Source organism: Oryctolagus cuniculus, chromosome X (genome assembly GCF_051225735.1).
Source record: "Oryctolagus cuniculus isolate XC-2025 breed Fujian yellow rabbit chromosome X, ASM5122573v1, whole genome shotgun sequence".
NCBI classification, from domain to species: domain Eukaryota; kingdom Metazoa; phylum Chordata; class Mammalia; order Lagomorpha; family Leporidae; genus Oryctolagus; species Oryctolagus cuniculus.
The window spans coordinates 14,642,931-14,660,154 of NC_142888.1; the positions used below are offsets into that span (position 1 = coordinate 14,642,931).

The 17,224-nt window shown below is 39.7% G+C and overlaps 1 protein-coding gene across 1 annotated transcript in view; it reads left to right on the forward strand.

Annotated features, from left to right (window-relative positions):
• IL1RAPL1 (interleukin 1 receptor accessory protein like 1) overlaps window positions 1–17,224 on the forward strand; it is a 1,400,814-nt gene that overhangs the window by 32,080 nt on the left and 1,351,510 nt on the right. The window lies entirely within an intron of this gene.

Here is a 17,224-nt window from a genome sequence, read left to right on the forward strand (position 1 = left end):
GGCTCACTCCCCAAATGCCTGCTGTACCTAGAGCTGAGCTGAGCCAAAGCCAGGTGTGGGAAACTTAATCCCAGTCTCCCACATGAGTGTCAAGGACCCAACTATTTGAGCCAGGGTGCACATTAACAGAAAGAGGAATGGAGAGTGGAGCTGGGACTCAAACCCAGGTACTGCAGCCTAGGGTGCCTGTGCCCACCCCAATAAGTTTATTTTGATGCAAAAAAAAATTGGAATCCATGCATATGCAAAGTTTTGAAAAGTTCATGGAAAATGATTATTATGAAATAATTTTATGCATAGATTTCAAGAATTTTTTGCACTATTCTTTTTTTTTTTTTTTTTGACAGGCAAAGTGGACAGTGAGAGAGAGAGACAGAGAGAAAGGTCTTCCTTTACCGTTGGTTCACCCTCCAATGGCCGCCACGGCTGGCGCACTGCGCTGATCTGATGGCAGGAGCCAGGTACTTCTCCTGGTCTCCCATGGGGTGCAGGGCCCAAGCACTTGGGCCATCCTCCACTGCACTCCCTGGCCACAGCAGAGAGCTGGCCTGGAAGAGGGGCAACCGGGACAGAATCCGGCGCCCTGACCGGTACTAGAACCCGGTGTGCCGGCGCCACAAGGCGGAGGATTAGCCTAGTGAGCCGCGGCGCCGGCCTAAAGTATTCTTTTAATTCCATTTTCCATAACGTTTTTGAAATCCCCTCATACTCTTTGAGTTAAAATATCTCTCCAGTGTGTTATATAAACATGCTCATTAATTTGTTAAAGTCAATTAATAAAAAATAAGTATAACAGCATTTTATAACCCTACAGATAATACACATGCTTCTAAGTTCTTAACAGGGTGATAAAAGCCATAAATAGCTCACCCAGCCTCTCAAAGCCATAGAAACTTGAAGGTCCGACAATGTGTGTAGGGGTCATCTACAGGTTTATTTCTGAAAGGTGGGCCTTTTAGATGTATGGCTACATCCATTTCTCTGAAATATGAGACACTCTGCATTTGAAACATTGACAATACGATAAAGGAAATAATTCCACCTCGTAGACATGCCTGGATAAAATAAAGACAGAGAGGAAAGTTAAACAAACATCAGCTCTTGGTGATTGAAACTTGAGTGGGCTGTCCGCGCTAGGTCCCTTCTGTTACCAGCCTTCAACCTGCGTTACACCGAAAATATCTCAAGTACTTAAAAGGGAAAGCAATAGTAACTCTGTTTAAGGCCATATTTATTGATCAGTGGCCCTTTATTCATTTAGCTTTTTTTACATAAGTAGAGCTCTTGGATACATTTCTTCCTCAAATCCCTTGCTTTTACTATTTGGAAAGGCAAACTCCCAGGGGATTTGACAGATTCACATATGGAGTTTGTGATGGTTGATAAGCATGTCAATGGAAACATATCAGAAGCGTTAAGGATTTTTGAATAGATTGCACTTAGAGTTTTCCTGATGCCTGTTAGGCCTGTCATTTTGTCAGAAAATGAAATTAAAAGGATCTGATCAGGTAGATTTCTCCCAAGCCCTATTGAAGACTTCTCACCATCTCTATTTTCTTGTAGATATTTATATACTGATTAATTGCTCCTGAATCTTTGTACAGATCAAGCAACCTAGTTGATTTGTTATTTCCCAAAATTTACATTTAGAAGCATCATGGTTTCCATTTGAAGTAATCTGTTAGAGGCTCAGCATATTTTTATATACCCTTACTCATTTGTCACTTAAGAACAGCATGCAATTTTAATTGGATTCGATTTCAATTTAAATTAAACAATTTTGCAATATAAAAGAGAGATATCTATAACTAAATCCACAATGGAAGGCAATTAATGAGAATGCATAGAGAGCTAAAGAATCTAGAACTGCATTGCTCATACAGAAGTGTTAAAAAATTGTAAAACTTCACAATTGGCTTTTTTTTTTTTTCTCGGCTTGAAATTTGCACCATTCACCCCGGCCATCCCCAAGGGTTTTCAAAAGGTGAATCAGAGAATTTCAAATCTTTCAATAATGTCTTAAATACTTGGAGAATAAAAAAATATAATAATGTTGGAGAAGGCTATGGAAAGGAACAGAGAATAGGAGAAAAAGGAAAAACAAAGGTGACCAGACAAAAAGATAACCTACTTAGGAACTATAGTGGTTGAGTCATCTGTAGTCTGGTTTTATAAACTTGTATGTGAATTTGGGAGTAAGTCTCATACAGTCACTTCCCACATGCAAGCTACTTCTAATCCTGCTTTCCAAATACCCACAGTAACCAGGGCTGGGACAGGCTGAAACCAGGAGCCAAGAATTGCATATGGGGCTCCCATGTGAATGGTAGTGGCCCAAATGCTGGAGTCATCAGCAGTCCAGAATAGGATACAGGTATCACAAGTGGGGGCTTTTCCTGCTGCACCGTATTTCCTATTATTACTGCATAGCTGGTTTCTAAATTTTATTGAATGAAAAAAAGTATGATGATTCTGCTAATTCTCTTTTTTAAACTTTTGCAGTAACATTTTTAATTTATAAAATCACAAGCCTGATGCTCCACCTAATAAAGAGTTCAACAAGTAAAAAGTAGAAAGACCACTGTTTAGCAGGAATATAGACAAGGGCTATAAACAATAATCAAACCCCAATATGTTAATTTCTCTTACATACCTTTTTTGTACTCTATACCACAAATCAGAAAACATGTGATATTTGCTGTTTTGGAGCTGGATTATTTCACTAAGCATAATGGTCTCCAGTTGCATTCATATTGTTGCAAAGGATAGGAGTTCATTCTTTTTTATGGCTGAGTAGTATTCCATCAAGTATATATACCACGTTTTCTGTATCCACTCATCAGCTGATGAACATCTGGTTCGATTCCATATCTTTCTCCTAGTTTTGTAATTATTGAAATATTTCATGTATTTTCAGTATGGATTTATCTTTAAAATGAAGATAATAATAGTCCTGATATCAAGGCTTGCTTTTAGAAATTAAGAGATTTTACCCAATTGCAGGACCTTGAGCCAAGGCTAGCTCATAGAAAGTGCTCGGCAATTGACAGTCCCTTTTGATAAAGTTCGTTCAATGGAATCGCTTGTTTTTAACTTTTAGTTTAAATATATGCAGGCTCTTACTATCAAATTGAAGCTAAGAAACAAAGCTTTTCCTCTGCCTTGTCTAGAATAGTTATAGAAATGAATTACTATTTTGAAATTTCATATTAATGGATTCAAATAATTTGCATGGGAAGGAGGCAGGGGAGAGATTATCTTTCTGCTCCACTCTTGAAATCTTTCAAAGCACTTTAACAACTTTCTCAAGATGGGAGGGCAGTTTAGCTTCCTGTTTATCTGTTCTCTATACACATGCCTGTATTACTAGCATTTTTATCCCATTCAACCGTCTAGTCCACTGGGGAGACTACTTAAAAGATGTTAGATTAAAAAGTGGTTTATATCACCTTCCTATTTCTTTGATATCCCCATTTTTTCTGGAACCTTCAGGGATGGGTGAGAACTCCATGCCAATATTCCAAGAATAGATATCTATTTTCCACACCCGTCTCTTTTCGTGTGTGATTTTGCTTATCTCTTTGAGACATTTCAGTTTCTGCAAACATGATTTTATCAGGGTTTTGCTTTATGCTTTTAACTTGAAAGTTAAAAAGTAGGATAGTTACATCTTACTTATTCATGGCACAAAACATAACTTTATCTGCTTTCTCAATGCTCTCCTGAAACACAGTGATTCTAAACTGAAGTCATGCCTCCACCTTTATTTAGCTTGGGTAGCAATAGAAGGAAGATAGACTGGGTTGAGTTAATAGACACAATACATGAATTACTGAAGTTATTTTATTTTCAGTGTATCATAATGTAATAGCATGTATTTTATCAATACAAGCTCTTCAGAGAGTCAAAACATGCCATGTTTTCTTTATAACAATGACCATTATGTAGTATTCCCACATAACTTCGGTGAATTGCACTTTCTAGCCATCTGGGTAACAAGTTACTCTACTTGGATTGTACCAAATGAGAGTGTTTGATCAAGAACAAGTTGCATTTTCCATATAATTTTTCAAAATCACCAGGGAGACATATTATAAAGCTGTTTTTATAAGTTATTGTTTAAATTTCATAACCTGAGGTTATAAAGTTGACTTTTCACTGTGTTCTTAACAGAGTATTTAGAAACCAGATTCCACATCAAGCTACCAAAAGGCTCTGTGGGTCAACAATAGCAGGGGGAAGGAGACTCCCGTATCTCTGAAGCTAGTTGGAGAGAATGTTGTGGGTGGGGAAGGGAAGGGTACTGAAAGCCAGTGAAGTCACAGGCTTAGCAACAATGTAACCCTTCAGGCTACGCCTTCCTTGTTTGGCATCTCAGCCAAACAAGAAGGGGTAAATTGACTGAGAAGGACCAGTGCCAGTGGCCTGTGACTAGAGGATATCCTCAAAAAAGTTTGCATTTGATCAACATATCAGAGACTCAACAGTTAACTTTATTCACTTAGATAAAGGTTTTCTATATCTTATTTTAACAGATGCAATACGTTATTTAAATTAATCCTTACCATATGGCCTTTTTATCTTTTATATTATTTCATGCATTTTAAAATATATAAAAATGATGGTGGTAAACAGAGAACATGATACAAAATGTCAAGTCTTATCTCTTTTTAGTGATTAGAGTAGAAGATGTTTGCTTAGTCCATCCATACATGTGTTTAACCAAGTTGTGTCACATAAATGCCAACATCTGAGTGGGTCATATAATATTTATACAATAATTCTGCTTGAATAACCTTGCTTCTCTTCATAAGATTTCTGTGTCATTTACGATAGGGATTACCATGTTGAGCTAAACAAGGCTTAATTTTAAGCATTTTTATACAGTAGTTACCCAAGTCTCCAGTTTACATTACATTGTATTTATTGACTGTATCTCCATTGTCTAAGTTTCTTTTCACATGTTAGTAGATGATACAATCTGGTTTTGCACTTATATAACAATGCATTTTCCTTGGAAGATTAATTAGTTCTATAAAATATTCTGGAGGGGGGAGATAAATAACTGGGAAATGCTGCATTCTGTTTCTCCTATACGGATAATCACAATGGCCATAAACATACCTAAAGGTTTTAAGAAACCCTGTAGTTTAAAAATAAAAACAAACACTAATGTGTTTTTGAATGGCAGTAAACAGAGAGATCTCCCACTGGCCGATTCACTCCCCTAATGCCTCAACAACCTGGGGTGGGCCGGGAGTCTGGAATTCAATCCAGGTACCCAGGTGAGTGGCAGGGACACAAGTATTTGCGCATCATTTCTGCCTTCCAAGGTGTGCGTTAGAGTTGGGAGTACAGTGAAAGATCAAGCCCAGGTATTCTGACGTGCAATGTGGGCATCTTAACTCGCCAGCAGGCCAAAGCCCACTCTGGCTTTCTTGCTTTTCTACGATGTTCTGCCTCTTCTTTCAAACTTCCCAACTATTTCTCTCACCATGGATTTTGATGCCTCATTAAACCCAAAGCTTGATTCACTCCCTTTTTCTTTGTATTCAAAGAGAGCTTAATCCTCCAATGTTCTAAGTAGGCTAGAAAGCAACAGATTTCCATTCCATCTTTCTCAAAATTTGAGTTTTCATACTCAGAGTCTTAAATTATTCAGATCATTGTGCAATTTCAAAAGCATCACTATCATTTACCTTCTGCTTACACATGATTTTGTCCTGAACTCTATCTCATGTCATTACACTCCTCCTTACTCACCAATCTCCAGCCAGACCAACCTTCAATCTACTTTCTTGCCTTTAATCTAACTGTCCCCTCTGTCTGCATTTTCTCCGCTCTTCTGACTGTTCCTTGAAATGCCCAGTCTCTAAATGTTTTCCCTAACTACCAGACTAAAATATCTTGTAGTATCCCACTAAAGCGTCACTATATCTGAATTCTCTGCATGGCATCTATCATTATTTGCTATTTGTTTAATTATCTCTTTGTCTCTCCACAAAGAGTCAAAGTTTCATGACAGCTAGGACATTATCTGTTTCTTTTCCATTTCTTCTCCAGTACCTAATACAGCACCAGGGAAATAGCACAATCTGCACAGAATGAGTGAGTGAGTGGATGAATGAATATTTGACTTTTTAAGAAAAGATTTATTTATTGTTTATTTGAAATGCAGAGTTATTGATGTGGGGAAAGAGAGATCTTCCATCTGCTGACTCACTCCCCCAAATGGACACAATGACCAGGCTAAAATCAGTAACCAGAAACTCTCTCAGGGTCTCTCACATAGGTACAGGGAACCAAACACTCCAGCCATCTTCTACTTTTCACACAGGCACTGTAGCAGGGAGCTGGATGGGAAGTGGGTAGCTGAGACTTGAACCAATGCTCATATGGTTGCTGGGATTGCACCTGCAGTGCCACAATGCTGGCCCCAAAACTACCACAATGGCTGGAGCTGGGCCGATCTGAGGCCAGGTGCCTGGAGCTTCTTCCAGATCTTCCCATGGGTTCAGGGGCCCAAGAACTTGGGCCATCTTCTATTGCCTTCCCAGGCCATAGCAGAGAGCTGGATTGGAAGTGAAGCAGTTGGGACTCGAGCCAGTGTTCATATGGGATGCCAGCACTGCAGTCGGTGGCCTTATCCGCTACACCACAGTGCCAGCCTCTACCACTTGAACTTTCAATGTCTATTATTTTCTTGGTTACTTCTTGACCTTTTTTGCTCGAAACTTCAGCCACTCTTTGTAGCTATTCTTTGCATAGTTTCAACCTCATCCTTCTACTCATAACCACTCCCATGCCATTCTGTATAATAGTACACCTTCAAATTATTACTGTCTAAGAAATTTATGTTTATAATAAAAATTCAAACAATATCAAATTGTACCAAATAAAAAAAAAGAAATGATCTCTCCTAGTCAAACTTAACACATATATTCTTCCTATCTACAAAGATTTTATTGTCAAAGTGTTTTTAAAAACTGAAGATGGGGCTGGCATTGTGGTATGGCAGCTTAAGGCACCATCTATAATGCCAGCATCCCATCTGGGCATCATCTGTTCGAGTCCCAGCTGCTCCACTTCTGATCCAACTCCCTGCTAATGTGCCTGGGAAAACGGCAGAAGATGGCCCAAGTACTTGGGCTTCTAGATCCATGTGTGATAGGTAGATAAATCTCCTGGCTCCTGGATTTGGTCTGGCCCAGCCTCAGCCATTGGGGCCTTGTGGGAATGAGCCAGCAGATGGAAGATCTTTGTCTGTCTCTCCCTCCCTCTCTCCATTAACTTTGTCTTTGAAATAAATAAAATAAGCCTTAAGAATATAAAAAAGGAAGACAAATGGAATCCATTGGTAGTATGTATTTCCCACTTAAATTTCATCAGTGTGATCATAAAATACATTTATACTTTTTTTATTAGTCAGAAAAGTAATCCCATCTGCCAAAGTAGGTTATAGCTCTTTCTTAAAGTTTATAAAAAGAGCCATGGAACCTATCATTTTTTATGTGTTGTCAGTGAACATTTCTTAGAGGGTAAGATGCTGTTGTGTTAAATGAATTGCTTCTAATCACAGTTGTTTTCTGTGAATTAAATCACCAACAAAACTCAATCATAATACAAAGAATTTTAAACATTAAAATCCCATTTGTGCTTGAGATTCAAGTTTAAGAACACTACTGGATATTCATTTGTTTTGGAATGTTCTGTTTTCTACTCTGACTCCTAGTTTCTTCACGAAATGAAGACTTAATATCTCCCTAAAGCGAGTATCTGCTGTATGGTGGACTTAGTGTATTAGCATAGAATTAAGTACTTATGTGCGGAAATAATCCGATGTAGGATGAATAAATATTTTACTGCATGAAAGATGTCATAAAACTATTTATTTATCAGCTTTTTTTTCCCCTTTCCTATTCCAGAAACAAACACATCCCTAACTTCAAGTGAAATTCATTACTCACCTCGGGAGATAGGTATCTCTACCTCTCTATATATACCTTTGCTTTTTGGGTTGTGGCCCTTATGCTAAACTTGTCCTCTGGGTTTCCTTATATGGGTCATGCCATAAAAATATCCATTTGAGGGCTAGTCAGGTCAGACTTTCTGAAAGAGCCATTATACTGTCTGTGCATCCTTTGTCCTTGTCAAATTATGATGTTTTCATTCATTCTCCTTGTACAGATCAGGGAGACAATTGTTACGTACGGATAAAGTTATGGATGTTGTTGTACAAGCTAACAAATTCAGGGAATTTATTGCAAGGGTATTTCAGAATGGCCTGGCACTATGTTGGGAGCCATTTTCAGTAAATGGATTTATGTTACTCACTGTCACTGTCTCTTGCAGCGAGACAGACAGCATCAGGCTGGGAGTTTTGAGAAGGCTAAACCAATCTTAAACAGCACTGATATTTAACGTGTAGCTTGAGTGCCTGCATATATTGCACTGTGCTAGTAGAAATGAGAATGGAAGAAAAACAGAAGATTGAATTGTTGGTTAACGAATGGTTTTTTACTCTTTCCTTCGTGCTTTTTATCTCAAAATGTGAAAATCTGACTTTGGGGGAATTGAGTCCTTGTGTCTAAATGACACAGCAGAACAACAATGGCAAAGTCCTATGTTCAAACAAGTCCTGAATACATATCTAGTGTTTGGTCATGGATCATTTACCAGTTGCTGGGATGATTTTACATATCCTTTAAGTTAACAAGCTTTACCAAAGGAAAAAAAAAGGGGGGGGGTGGAATCCTTTGAGGCTGCTTTTTAGAAATTCTTCAGTGTCAGCCAGCACTGGGGACATTTGGTGCTTCTTTCATTTCTCTGCTGTGATGCCCTGTACCACAAAGTCGTAGGCTTCAGCTGTTTCTCTTCACTGTGTGAGGGAAAAGCCATTTGAACATTCCATATATTTTAGGAAGAATTTAGAAAATAAGGTCAACTTTTTCAAACGTATAGATGCCACTTGCTCATTGTCTTGTTTTCTTTACCCTCCACTTAATTCCTCTTTAATTTTTAGTTACTTGTGAATACTTACAAGAGGATTATAGATCAAATGGTTCTCTCCCCACTTGCCTTTCCAGATCCAGCACAAAGGGGCAAACCACAGTTTAGATCACACATGATGAGGCACACTTGATTTCCACTCTTTTCAATTATTCTTTTTATTTATTTATTTTTTGTTTGTTTTTTGCTTTCAAAATTTTATTTAATGAATATAAATTTCCAAAGTACAGCTTATGGATTACAGTGGCTTCCCCCCCATAACGTCCCTCCCACCCGCAACCCTCCCCTTATCCACTCCCTCTCCCCTTCCATTCACATCAAGATTCATTTTCAATTCTCTTTATATACAGAAGATCAGTTTAGCATACATTAAGTAAAGATTTCAACAGTTTGCTCCCACACAGAATCATAAAGTGAAAAATACTGTTTGAGTACTAGTTGTAGCATTAAATCTCAATGTACAGCACACTAAGGACAAAGATCCTACATGAAGAGTAAGTGCACAGTGACTCCTGTTGTTGACTTAACAAATTGACACTTTTGTTTATGGCCTCAGTAATCACCCTGGGCTCTTGTCATGAGCTGCCAAGGCTATGGAAGCCCCCTGAGTTCACTGACTCTGATCATATTTAGACAAGGCCATGGTCAAAGTGGAAGTTCTCTCCTCCCTTCAGAGAAAGGTACCTCCTTCTTTGATGACCCGTTCTTTCCACTGGGATCTCACTCGCGGAGATCTTTCATTTAGGTTTTTTTTTTTTTTTTCCCCCAGAGTGTCTTGGCTTTCCATGCCTGAAATAGTCTCGTGGGCTTTTCAGCCAGATCCACATGCCTTAAGGGTTCTGAGGCCAGAGTGCTGTTTAGGACATTTGCCATTCTATGGGTCTGCTGTGTATCTCACTTCCCATGTTGGATCATTCTCTCCCTTTTTGATTCTATCAGCTAGTATTTGCAGACACTATTTTTGTTTATGTGATCCCTTTGGTTCTTAGTCCTATCATTATGATCAATTGTGAACAGAAATTGATCACTGGGACTAGTGAGATGGCATTGGTACATGCCACCTTGATGGGATTGAATTGGAATCCCCTGGTATGTTTCTAACTCTACCGTTTGAGGTAAGTCAGCTTGAGCATGTCCCGAATTGCACATCTCTTCCCTCTCTTATTCCCACTCTGACATTTAACAGCGATCACTTTTCAGTTAAGTTTCAGCACTTAAGAAGAATTGTGTATTGATTACAGTATTCAACCAAAGGTATTAAGTAGAACAAACAAAAAAAAATACTAAGAGGGATAACATATCAAGTTGCTCATCAACAGTCAGGGTGAGGGCTGATCAAGTCACCGTTTCTCATAGTGTTCATTTCACTTTAACAGGTTTCCTTTTTGGTGCTCAGTTAGTTGTTCCGCAAATCTGTAACGTCTCATTTCCCATAGCATTACTTTTGTTGAAAACCCATTATATTTTAGATAAAACTTCCTTAGACGAACTATAATCGGGTTATATCGACCCTCAAGTGACACAGATCTCTCCCCCTGCTATCCAATAGACACATGCACACATCCCACAAACTCATCTCATCTTCTTGACCAACGGGTTACGCCCCTTTATTCCTACACCCCATTTTATTCACTCCACTGAGTCTATTTCCATCTTGCTGAACCCTTTCTCCATACTCACACCAAACCTCAAATTCTCTGCCATTAACTCCCATGAACCTTTTCTATTTGTCCCTTGGTAATGTTCCCCTTATCTGAACTCTGAGTTTATAATCTGTAACACAGCATAGGGGACCAAGCTATAGATTTGTTTTTGATATTCATGCAGTTGTTTTGTGTGTGTTGAATTTTCCCCTAACTCCTTACACCTCTTCTTTCCTCCTCAATGAATGTAACCCAACAGTTAGAATTTAGTTATTTTTATCACTAACAGTATTTAAAGATCAGTTCTTGCTCACTTTCACACCTTTCTCCAGAAAAATTATGCCACCATAAATAAAGTAACGTTGCTTATCTTGTTGCTTATCTTTCCTGCGGGTCCTGGCATAGTCCTTCAGTTGAAACATAAATAAATGCCCTGGATTATAGGATGGGATCACTGGGCAGTCCCACATGCACGTGAGCACGAAGCAGAGTCTCTGCAGTTACTTGGATGTCTCTGAGGATATTAATGATGAAAAGGAGTGGCCAGAGGAAAGACTTTTCCCTTCTCAATTGCAGCACTGTAAGTAAGTGACTTCTGGTAGATCAAATAGACTATTTTGGGGATTCCTGCTCACCCATCTCCTCTATGTTTTCAGAGCTGCTGTAGAGCTGTTAGAACAGTGAACTGATGCTTTTTGACTTGCCAAACAGTGGGAGCTTTCTATTTAAATAGTTATCCCTTAGAAGAGCTATATTAGGGAGCTCAAAGGAAAGGATTTAAGGGCCCACACAGAGTAGAGAGGCAGAAGATCAGCCACCTACTGGGCCCTTGTTCCTTCCAATGCTTCAAACTACATATTTGTAAGACAGCTGGCCTCCTGCTCACTCAACTGTGTGCTCCTCACCTGCCCTTTTGTGTTTAGCAAACACAGGGGAAGGGCAGATCTTTGCTGCTGTCTAACTTGTGTTGTTCTGGGTAAGCAGTACCACACAGGCAAGAGACAGTTCAGGTATGCTGCTGGCACCTAGGGCAGGCAGGCAGTCATGAGAGGTCCGATTAGGGCCAGTGAGACCAAATATCCAGACTAAGAGTGTGACCATTTCTCAAGTGACTAAAGCACTAAATGCCAAAGACTAAGAGACAAAAGAAGGCGTCAAAATGTTTTTCACCAAGCTTCTCATTAGGTGCTTTACTATCCCTTCACTGAAAGGACTCATTTGAACTCCAATTAGTCATCCTACCAAGATTATTTTGGTAATGAAGAAATTAATTGCTTTCTTCAATATGACAACTATATTTGGTAGAAAAATGGGGCGTGTTTCCCTCACTTTTAAGCCTTTAAGAACTTAAGTAATTTCACAGAAATGATTTGTGCCCAACTGTTGCTTTTACAGTTTAATTTTCATGCACCTATTCCATGGAGAAACAGACTTAGCACAAAGAAGGAGAGAAAATATGAGTTAGAGTTAAGGGACTCACTGTCCTGCCGGACAAAGATCTCGTTCTAAATCTCACTGAAACCTGACATTCACAATAAGGCCAGCAAAAAGGCCTAGTTAGCCACACAGGTATCTCTTTTTGCATTAGCATCAAATATTTCCTAGGAGGCTAGAACTGTGGTGGACCCACATAAATTCTTTTATGGCATTTTTATTATATATGTATTATTTTGAACTATGAAAAGATAAAAATAAGACAATCTCAACACTCAGATTTAACAGATGTTAATGTGTTATCGAATCTTCTCCAACTTTCTTTTCTTGTTTTAAGCAAACGCATGTTAAAGATACAGCTAAAGTCTTTTTTTTGTCCCATCTTTATCACTCTGTTTCTTATATAATTACTATATACAGGGTTTCTAACTCTTTCAAGGCCTATTTACTTCCTTAACTCCAAAGACCTTATCCAGACTTATGTAGTGTGCAAAGAGGAAGCTCAGAACAGCTCTGTGATGGGTGTCACACCTAACTTGCCCCTCACTTGGTGCCACTGGAGTGCAAATACTTCATTCCTTGGGAAGGTTACCCAGGGTTGTCTGTTAAAACGCTTAGCGATCTCTGGCATAACAGTTTTCAAGTGTAGAATCCCTTTATCTACTACCTGAAACCACGTACGAATCACTGTCATCAGCCCTTAGGCTTAGGTTCTGAGCCTCCCTGATGAGTGATGGTCATTCATTTTGAACTATGCCTTTATCTTTAGCACCCTCCCATTAGTGCCTTGGCTGACTCTTCTCTTATCTTGGCTTCTGGATCTACAGAATGATTTAATAACGTGAACTAACAGTAGATGAATAACATGTTGAAGATCACCCTTTGGCTCTCCCTAGTTTGTAAGAGCTGTTCTACTCTCTCACTGCCCAGGATCCATCATCTTCTCTTAGTTTTGTGTCTTCCCAAATCAGAATATAGAACAAAGGCGAAGAAGCAGAAGTTGGCAGCTGTATGGTTTGGGTATTGAATTGTTCCCACATCAGAAGATTTACAGACTGTGCATTTTAAAGGGTTCTTGGTTCATAACTCTCTTTATCTGAATTCAGAAAGCAAGTAGGGAGAGTGAGGCAACTGTTAAAGAAAACGGCCTTGACTGTTCAATGTAGTGTTAAAAGTTGAGCTAAGAAGGGTTTAAGACTTACCATCGTAAGCCTTGCGAACCCCAGTTTTACAGGGAAAAATCCAGGGAGCGGTGGGAAACAGCAAGTTTACCTAGATGTGCTGCTCTGTGCTCGCCCATGCACTTCCTCTGAGGGAGAGAAATTTAAATAGAAAGCTCTCACTGCTTGGGAAGCAGAAACACGAAGACATTACTTTAACAGCTTTACAGAATCTGCCATTTTCATCCTGACTGCAGTGCTAAGAAGTGAGCAGTCATCTCCGGGGCGAGAGCACGGCCCACAGTCAACACCTAAGCTCAGTCTGTGCTTTTTACACTTGCAGTTTCCATGTTCCTTAATCAATATTTACCAGGTGACAATCACAGCTTCAGCGCTTTCTGTTTCCTACCAATCTTTCTGTTTCTGATGCTTCAGACTTTCGATCATTTTCTTGCCTATAATAATTTCTATGCTGATTCCATTTTTAAAAATGAATAGCCACATCAGCTGTACCTCATTTCTAGGATCAGCTACGCATTTGGAAAATTGGGATTGTTTCATTGAATTTTGGTGGTTAAAAACATCTCATGCAGCATTCTCTTACTTTCCTAGCTCACATTATTTTCTTTGTGGCTTATTTTAATTTAAAACTTTTATTTATTTATTTACTTGAGAGGCAGAGAGAAAGAGGCAGAGAAAAACCTACAGACAGACAGACAAATCCCAACCACTAGTTCACTCCCCAAATGCTCGCAACAGCCACCACTGGGCCAGGCTGAAGCAGGAAACTTGAAATGCAATAGAGGTTTCACACTTGGCTGGAAGGGACTCATCGACCGACCGTGGCCATGACCTGCTGCCTCGCAGAGTATGGATTAGCAGGAAGTGGAATCCAGAGATGGAACCAAGTACTGAACCCTGGCAGTCTGATAAGGGATGCAGGCATCCCAACCAGCATTTTAACTATTAGGCCAAATGCCAACTCCTTATCTTAAGCAACAGTCTTTCAGAAAATTGTCATTTACAAGGTGAGCTACCATGTAACAAACCACCATAAAATATAGTTCATCAAACAATAAGTTTACCGGTGTAGAAAATTCTTCTGGCTTGGGCTAGGCTAAAATCATCTCACTAGGGCTTGGCCATTTGTCTGTGGTCAGTTAGAAGTGGCCTGAGGCCTGGGTGAGCTAGGATGGTTGTGCTCACGTGCTGGGAGTTGATTGGCTGTTTGGCTGGGGCACACATGTTTTCCATCATCCTGCAGGCTATCCTGAGCTTGTTCTCTTGATGGCTACAAGGTTCTGACAGGAGAAAGAACATGCAAAGCCTCTTGAATCCTAAGCTCAGAACTGGCATTTTGTGCCATCTGCTGCCGTCCAGTGACTAGTATAAATCACAAGGCCGCTACAGATTCAGGTAGAGGGGAAACTGACTCTCACTCTTCAGTGAGAGCATCGTAAAATCATACTGCACAGGGTGTGGATGCAGGAGGTAAGCCATGGTGCGGTCGTTTTGCTGTATACCACATGTACCCAAGCTTCTCCTAGGATGTAGCTATCTCAAGTAATTTCCTTTCTGAGAGCAGTTGTTTTGATATACAGGAAATATTGATCCATCATACTTAGGAAGAAAATTGCACCACAGAAAGGATTATTTTGGCATCATAGATATTCACAAGTATGAAGAATGTTGCAGCCTTAAGCAGATGACTCCTTTCAGTTTTTAAGTGAAGCATTTTCCCTCTTCTAAGTAGCGACTGTTTTATCGTTTTCATCAGATTAAAGCAACTCCAAAACAAAAACATTAAACTGCACTAAAAATATGATGTATTTGCTTATTCTGCACCACATGTGGACAAAATAAATACTTTAAAATGGACAACAGATCAAACATCACCTTCTGAATTCATAGCTGTTCAAACAGATCCCTTTGGTTAATGGATTTTATTTTTTTATAATCTGTAACTAAGCTGCCTTTAGCCTTGCGTTATCTGGTTTACAAACATTTTATTATTTCTTTAAAAATATTTTTCTTTATTTGAGAGAGCCAGGGCAGAGTGAGAAAGTGAGAGAGCAAGAGTGAGAGAGAGAGAGAGAGAGAGAGAGAGAAAGCTTCTATTCTCTAGTTCAACCACAGATGTTCACTATGACCAGACTGGGCCAGGCCAAAGCCAAAGTCAGGGAACTCAGTCCAAGTCTCCCACATGCATGACGGGGATGGACCAAAGTACTTGCGCCTTAACCTGCTGCTTCCCAGAACGGTGCATCAACAGGAAGCTGTAATCAGGAATGGAGCTGGAACTCCAACCCAGGTACTCCAATACAGGATGTTGATGTCCGAACTTGCAGCTTAACCACTAGGCCAAACACCCACCTCAGTCTTTGTTTTTATTTCTTATTCTCTAACTCATTGAAGATTTTTGAAGAGTTTCCTAGCTGATTCTATTTCTGGTACCATTCCATCATAGAAAGACCAGCAAAATAAGTGTGTGTGTTAAGTAACAGTCATTCTCATTTTGCAACATCAGAATGCTTTCCATGAAGTTACTATCAGCAGTTACATTATGGTTGAGAGAAAATGACTTTCCAATAAGACAGAAATCTTTCATCACACAAATTGCATAGCACACCGACTAGGAGAGAAGCAGACTTAGTATTGTGGATAAGAGAGACTTATGCAAAGAGGATGTGCCTTTGTTGCTTGGCTTTGCTTTAGTATAGAAATATAAAGTTAGTGGCTTAGAGGATCTTCACGATTTTGTAGTGTATGCCTCCTTGAAGCTTCCCTCAACGTGGGGAAGCCAAGCCCACTTCTAAGTGGCTTATTGAGTTGTTATCACTGAGTGTATTTGAGCGAAAACTGAGTGATTATGGGGATTATGGGAGATTTTACTGCATGTCACCATCCTTATCTTAATAAAAGACATGATCTACTACAGAGGTGAACGTGTAAATGATCACAGCAAAAATATGAACTGTGCTATGATATACATATACCTTGGAGACAGAGAAAATTGAATTCATTATCTTGTTTAATGGCCAGAAATTGGTGATTGTCTAAATAGATAGGATAATGGAAGTATAAGAATTTGTTAGGTGGAATTGAGAATATACAATCACCAGGATTACTGAGAATATGCCAGGACCCTCAGTGAACTGACAGCATTCAAAGGCGAATTCCAGATCCGTTTTCTGTGGTCAGACTCCATCCCTGGACCATTACAGAAACACTGCCTGAGCTGCCAATGAGCAACTGTCAAGAAGTCCTTTACTGGGCACGCATGGCAGAGCAAAGCTTCAAATGGACTAAGGTGCCTTCCTTGCAGTCGTCCTATTCCACTCATGGCAAGTGTGAACAGTATGGTGAATTATCTTTCTACTTGATTTGCTAGAGGAAAGGAAGGAGGGAGGAAGGAATGGATGAAGGGAAAGGAAGGAATGGAGGAAGGAAGAGAGAGAGAGAACTCCCATCCTCTTGTTTACTCCCTGAATTCCTATGAGAGCCATGCCTGGGAATTGCCAAAGCTGGGGGCCATGAACTCAATCCACGTCCCCCACTTAGCTGGCAAGAACCCAATGACCAGCGCCATCACTGCTGCATCACAGGGTGTGCATTCACAGGAAGCTGGAGTCAGGAGCTGGAGCTGGGTTTAGAACCCAGGTACCCTGATGTGGGATACAGGTTTCTTAATAGATGTCCTGACTGCTAGGCTACATGCTTACTCCTGAATTATTCTCTTAATAATTTATGCAAACTTTATACTCCTGTGCAGAAAATTGTGCTCTGATTTTTTTAGTTACCTGATATGTTGAAATCATAGATCCCATTAGGAGCCTCTTGAGAAAGCATACAGCATGTCTTGTCTGCCATGGATGCCTGTGGGCACTGCCCTCCATCACTCACACGTTATCCCATTCACCCTCTTGTGCCTCCACTTTTCAGAATGGGTCAGCTTGTTCCTGAAATAGTCCCACTAGG